Below are 6,253 nucleotides of genomic sequence, written 5' to 3' on the forward strand. Positions count from 1 at the left end.
GCTGCTCTGAGTGCAGTGGCTCCTCTAGGATGACTCAGGAGTCAGTAACTCCACAGGACAGGAGCAGACCAACTCTGTGTCTGCCCCAGCCCACATGACCAGGCAGGGTAGGAAGGGAAGTGGAATTCCGGAGGGGCGGGGTTTGGGTAGCTGCTGTGTCCTGAATGGCCCTGGCTCCCAGATGTATCTCTTGGGCTTAGGGAGTGAGATGGAGTTCTTACCGGCTGCTCTTAGTGCAGTGGCTCCTCTAGGATGACTCAGGAGTCAGTATCTCTGCAGGACAGGAGCAGACAAACTCTGTGTCTGCCCCAGCCCACAGGACCAGTAAGGGGAGGAAGGCTGTTTTTACTTTTTTAACAATTAATAGAAAAATCACTGAAGAGCTATTGTATTAATTCCTTTGTCATGTTTTATAGAATTTTTAATGTATAGTACTTAAATGATTTTAATCACATCTTTCATAAATTCTTACATATGACACTTAATAAATATATATCTTAAGAGAAAGAGTATTTCATGTAACTTTTAGTATATGGAGAGCAGTAGCATCATAATAATAAATATATTGGCTACTCTTTAAGTAACATGACATACACACTATGTTTTATTAAATATCTGAGATATTCATTTAACTTTGTTGACATTTGATTTGAATGCTTTATTTATTCAGGTTTCAACCCTAATATAAATTTAAATATATATATATATATGTATGTATATATATATATATTACACTAGTTTCTCATTTCTCAAAGAGATGAATGCAGGCCAGGGGTTAATAAAGAAGTTAAGTAAGTGATTGACAGTACTTTGCCCATTTATTATAGGATAGGAAAGAATTAAATTTTTTATTTGGAGGTGAATCAAAGTGTCTAATCATTATTGATTAACAGGTTATGATGCAGACACAGACTCTAAACAGTTCACTTTCTCTTGCTTCTAACATGTCTTGCTGAAACAACAACTATTAGACACCCACAGGTAGGAATTAAGACATTTGATGATGATCTGTGTCTTGCTTACTATCTTGCAGAAAATGAATTAATTGGTTATATAAGCCAAAAAAATCAGACTCCCAATTTTTTTAATACTATTGTTACATTCGAATAGTTTTTTTGCTGAACTTTACTATACATATTCAAGGAAACATGAATTACCTTGCAGAAGTTAACTATTAAAATCTCTCATGAAAGAATTGTCAGTTACACACTGTCATTGTCTAGTTACACACTGTTACTTTACATATTAGTTTACTATTTATTTATTTACTATTTATTTTGCATGTGATTAAATTAATGTACAGAATTCTTAAAGAATACATAAATATGTGACTTTGAACACATCACAAACAAAATTTTCAAGAGATCTAGCTATCTCATACCATATTTTTTAAAGTAAAATATGGACATAAGGTCTAGTTTCCTTTCTATGTTATGATAAAATATGGTGGAAACCATTTTGCAGGATGGTCTTAGTGTTCCATAGCTGCAAAGAGACACCATGACCACGGACAAACATATAAAAGTAAACATTCAGCTGGGGCTGCTTACAGTTTCAGAGCTTTAGTCCATTGTCGTCATGTCAAGAAACATGACAGCATGCAGGAAGACATGGCAACAAAGAAATAGCTGAGAGGTGCAGTGACATATCTCCTCCAACAAGGCCATGCCTCCTAATCCTTATGAATTGTGCCCTTCCCTGGTGACCAAGAATTTGTGTGACATACTTTACCATGTTACAGTCTTCATGAGGGAAATCACAGAAGGGACTCAAGCAGAAAATGAAAATATAGTTTTGTCGAATAGTGATTCACTGTAGGAACAAACTACTTTTAAGGGTAGGCTGCATGCCTAGTAGTAGATGGCCAAAAGAAAAAGAACTTAAGTGCATTTTTGGAGGTTCCTGTCTTATGATGTCACTTTAGTGTCCTTCCTTCCTTTCTTCTTCCCTCCCTCCGTCCTCCCCTTCCTCTGTCTCTCCTGCTCTCCCTCCCTTCTTCTCCCCATTCCTCCCTCAAACTCTCCTTCCTTTCTTCCCTACCTCTCTTTCTCCTTCTGTCTCTTCCTTCCTCTCTCTCTTTCTTGCCTCTGTCTCACTCTGTATCAGTTTCTGTGTGTGAAAATATTTGTCTCTCAGTATGTCTCTCTTCTGTCTCTCTCTGTCTCTCCTCTCTGTCTCTCTCTGTCCCTCCCCCTCCCTCCCTCCCTCCTCTCTCTCTCTCTCTCTCTCTCTCTCTCTCTCTCTCTCCTAAAAATCCTTTGTGTCTGTATCATGACTTCTGATTTTGTGGTTTTGAGTTCTTATCGGCCTTATTGGTGTACAAATATACAAAAAATTGGTTCTGTTTGTGTGTGTCTGGTTTTGTGTGTGTGGGGGTGTGGGGGTGTTTCTTGTGCTTTTTACCTTGTTGTATGTTTCAATCTTTTCTGTTGTGTTTTATTTTATTTTATTTATATTGTTCAGCCTGAAAAACATGTTTGTTTCCTAATGAAAAATAGAAATGGGATGAATATGAACAGTATAGAAGTTGGAGAGGAACTAGGAAGAATAGAGGGAAAAGAAATTGTAAACAGGATATATTATATGAAAAAAATCTATTTTCAATATAAGAAGAAAAACCATAAAACAGAAACCATGGTGGAATGCTGCTTGCTGGTTCACTTCCCAAAAGTTTATTCTTTTTACTTTTTAAGAGCCATGCAGGTAACAATCAACAGGGAGCCATCCCATCAATTAGCAAACAAGAAAATACCCCACTGACATTCCCAAAGTCCACTCTGAAGGAACCAGTCCTTTGTATGCTCAATATAATAGAGATAATGCATCATTTGGGGTTATCTCTTTCCAACTATATCTAGTATGTACTAGACTTAAAAAGCCTAAAAACTGCATTAAACTTTTTCATTGATGCAAATTATATGTCAGCTTATGCAGTGTTTTGCTTCTGTTATTTCAGAAGGAAATATATATTGAACTATGAAACACTAGCAAAATTAGTTTTTCCAGTAAAATGCTTGATGAGTTGAAACCTTGTTATAAAGTATGAGCCTATAAAAGGGAGGTCAAATCAATATCCATATCCAATTTATTTGATTTGCTTCTGCCTATATAGTGAGGCACCAACCCCTGCTGTACTCATTCATACAGAAAATGAGTAGAGATTCAATGGACTGGAACTTACTTTTCCAGGTAAGATTAGCTTATTTCTTGAACCAATTGTGTGCATGTGTGTGTTTATGTAAGTATATGACTTACATAAGTTATATATATATATATATTTGTATGTATGCTATGTGGCATTTACTATCATTAACAGTGGGACAAAATAAAAAAGGAGGACATAGCTACCTGAAGTTTTGTCACGTTAAACCATCCACTGTATAATCTTTAGTAAAAGTGTGTTGCTTATTTCCCTTCTGCCACTTCAACTGTAGCTCTGCAAAGGCTGAAAACATTGGTGTTCAGCAACTGTGTAATCTTCCAAATCTTATTAACTTTAAAGAGACAAGTCAGATTAATGTGTATAGATGCACCTATTTCTTCAAATAAAAGCAGGGCTTAATGAATATTAGAGGAGATTCAGAAATAAGGTGATACAAAAATATTCCCCAATGAAGACTACGTGTTGATGGTTTCTCTTGTTTTCATTTCAAGTCAATAAATTTGGAGGAATCTGCCTTAGATGACCATGCAATACACATAAGCACATATGCAAACTTAATAGCCTAACTTACAATATAAATGAATATAATTAGAAAGATAATGAAGAACACTGACATGTATACTTCTCAAGTAGCTTTAGGTACTTAAACCTGATTATAATACACATGGATTCACTCCTGCTGGCAGTGTCTGAAAACTGCTCGGGATGTGGTGATAATAACGGAGATGTTTGCCACGCAAATAAAACCAAGAAATTTGAGTCATTTTTTATAACGTATACTAAAATATAGCACTCACATTACTAATTGAAAGATTGATAACATATATCCTGGGAACTTCTTAGTGATTTTTAACATTTAACTTTTTATAAATTAAAAATCTATTTTGAATTTGTTGTCTTAAAATTTGATTAAAATATCGGTTGTAATTTATTGGCAGCCTACAATCAGAGTGTGAAGAGGCTTTAATGTCTTCGGATCCATTTGGTTTTTATTAAGTAGCTTCTAAGCTAATTTAGCTACTGTATTGATTTTAATTAAATGTTCTTCAAATGGCAAGCACAACATGACTCTGGCCCTAGGTGGGTTTAATGCATGATGAGCAGTGAAGTTTTTCAACAGATTTCTCCTTCTAATGATAATGATATTTGAAAATAATTTCTGCTGTGTTAACCTAGAAATGAAGTTTAAAAGCTAACAAACAAACTCGTGAAATACAACATTTTATAAGTATACATAATAAATAGAGTATTACCGATTGTTGCTAAATATAATTTTATTCTTTTGCTTCCTAACATTCAGAATTATTAGATAAAATTTTTCTGCTATGATAATATTAAAATCTTTCATTTTTTTCCCTACAAAATCAAACTTTTAATTAGAATAATTAAATTCTACTGAATTTTTGACTTTTAATCTTCATTTTTCCAAGTAACAAGGTTTTCACCGTATTTATATATTATATATTTAAAATTAGAAAATAAACATTTCATAATATAGTGAAAATCATTGCACAGAAATATAAAAGTTATTTTCTAATCTATATTTACCTGCAATTTAGAGTTAATAAACAGAGTCAATCAGAATACATAAATTATAGAAAAACTACTTATAATAGATTTGCAACTCTTAATCTCTAGTGGTTACTATGAAGTGTGAATCCGTTTCTCATACAAGGCAAGCAGTATATAACACTATTATCTTCCCATCTCCATGCTGAATAATTTAAAAGAGATGTTGATTAATGCATGAGTATAAAATGAAGCAGGCTGTGGTTTCAAAACATGTCCAATCTTTACTTGATGCTATAAAAAATGCTGAAGGACTTTTTTCTCCTATTTTGAGAAAAGCTTTCTCATTGTCTTGTCAAGTTGTCTCAAACTCACAGCAATCCTATTGCCATAATATTCCTAGTAGTGACTTGCAAGCATCCACCTTACTATCTCGGGCAGCTTAAAATGATTTTTAACTGTCCGTTAATATAGCTAGAATTCACTAGCCCTTAATTGATGTAATAAATAATAAAACATGGAATGTAATAAAGTATAAACTTCTTGGCTCTTTTAGCTGTTTAACTTGGGAGATTTTTTTTAAATCATTGCCTTAAGAAAATAGGTAAATGTATTTGTATGTGATATCAATCATTGCAGTCTCTTCCTCATAACTAGCAACATAACAGAGGAATTTTTAAAAAAAATTTATTTTCATTAATTTGTTTCATTAAACCCAGACAATAATCCTATAATATCATCAGCTGTTTATTAATTTTATAATTTTTATTTTCTTATTGAAAAACAGACCATGATTCTTCCTTATTAAGTTAGACTCATGTAATTTATTTTTATATTATGGAAGTTGACAATTGAGGGACTTTGAACATTTAAGAGACTATATTTTCATTTTTTAAAGTGTTTTAATCCTTTAGATACTGTGAGACTTTTAAAGATATACTGTTCTACATTCTGATATAATCACGAGAGCTTGGAGAATAAGAAATGAAAGGCTATGACCTAACAGTAACCTGTTAGTGTGTTAACTTGACAAGAGCTCAACTGTGCTATTTAGTTTTGACAATTTCATGGAAACTTCGGTAAGCAATGAGAATACGCATACATCAGAATACTCTGTAAGCAAAAATGGGGCTTGCTGTAGAAGGGCTCAGCCCTTTAGACAGGATACCACAGCTGGGTTGTGGCCCTTGGTTTTAAAGGAAGCAAGCTGTATGAGCCATGATGCAATGAAAAACAAAGACCAGGTTCACCCATGACCTAGGTGAGCCATGATGGACAGCAAGCAAGTAAACAGGTTCTTCCATAGTTTCTGCTTCAGATCTCTAACTGACTTTCTATCTCTTTACTGTCAGTGAGACAGTCAGCTCTATGATAAAATAAATCTTTTATTTCCAAACTTGGTTTTGTCATTGTTCAATTATAGAAATAAAAAGCAAATGAGGTTACTGTAGAAATGTTACCATCATATTCCAAATACACATGTTAAATGCTTGAAATATATCAAATGTAGAAACACATGAATTGATGTAATAGATACTGAATGGAAGGTGCTTCTACTTTTTATTGCAATATTTTCATTAA

Source organism: Grammomys surdaster, unplaced genomic scaffold (genome assembly GCF_004785775.1).
Source record: "Grammomys surdaster isolate TR1022 unplaced genomic scaffold, NIH_TR_1.0 150, whole genome shotgun sequence".
In the NCBI taxonomy this organism is placed as follows: domain Eukaryota; kingdom Metazoa; phylum Chordata; class Mammalia; order Rodentia; family Muridae; genus Grammomys; species Grammomys surdaster.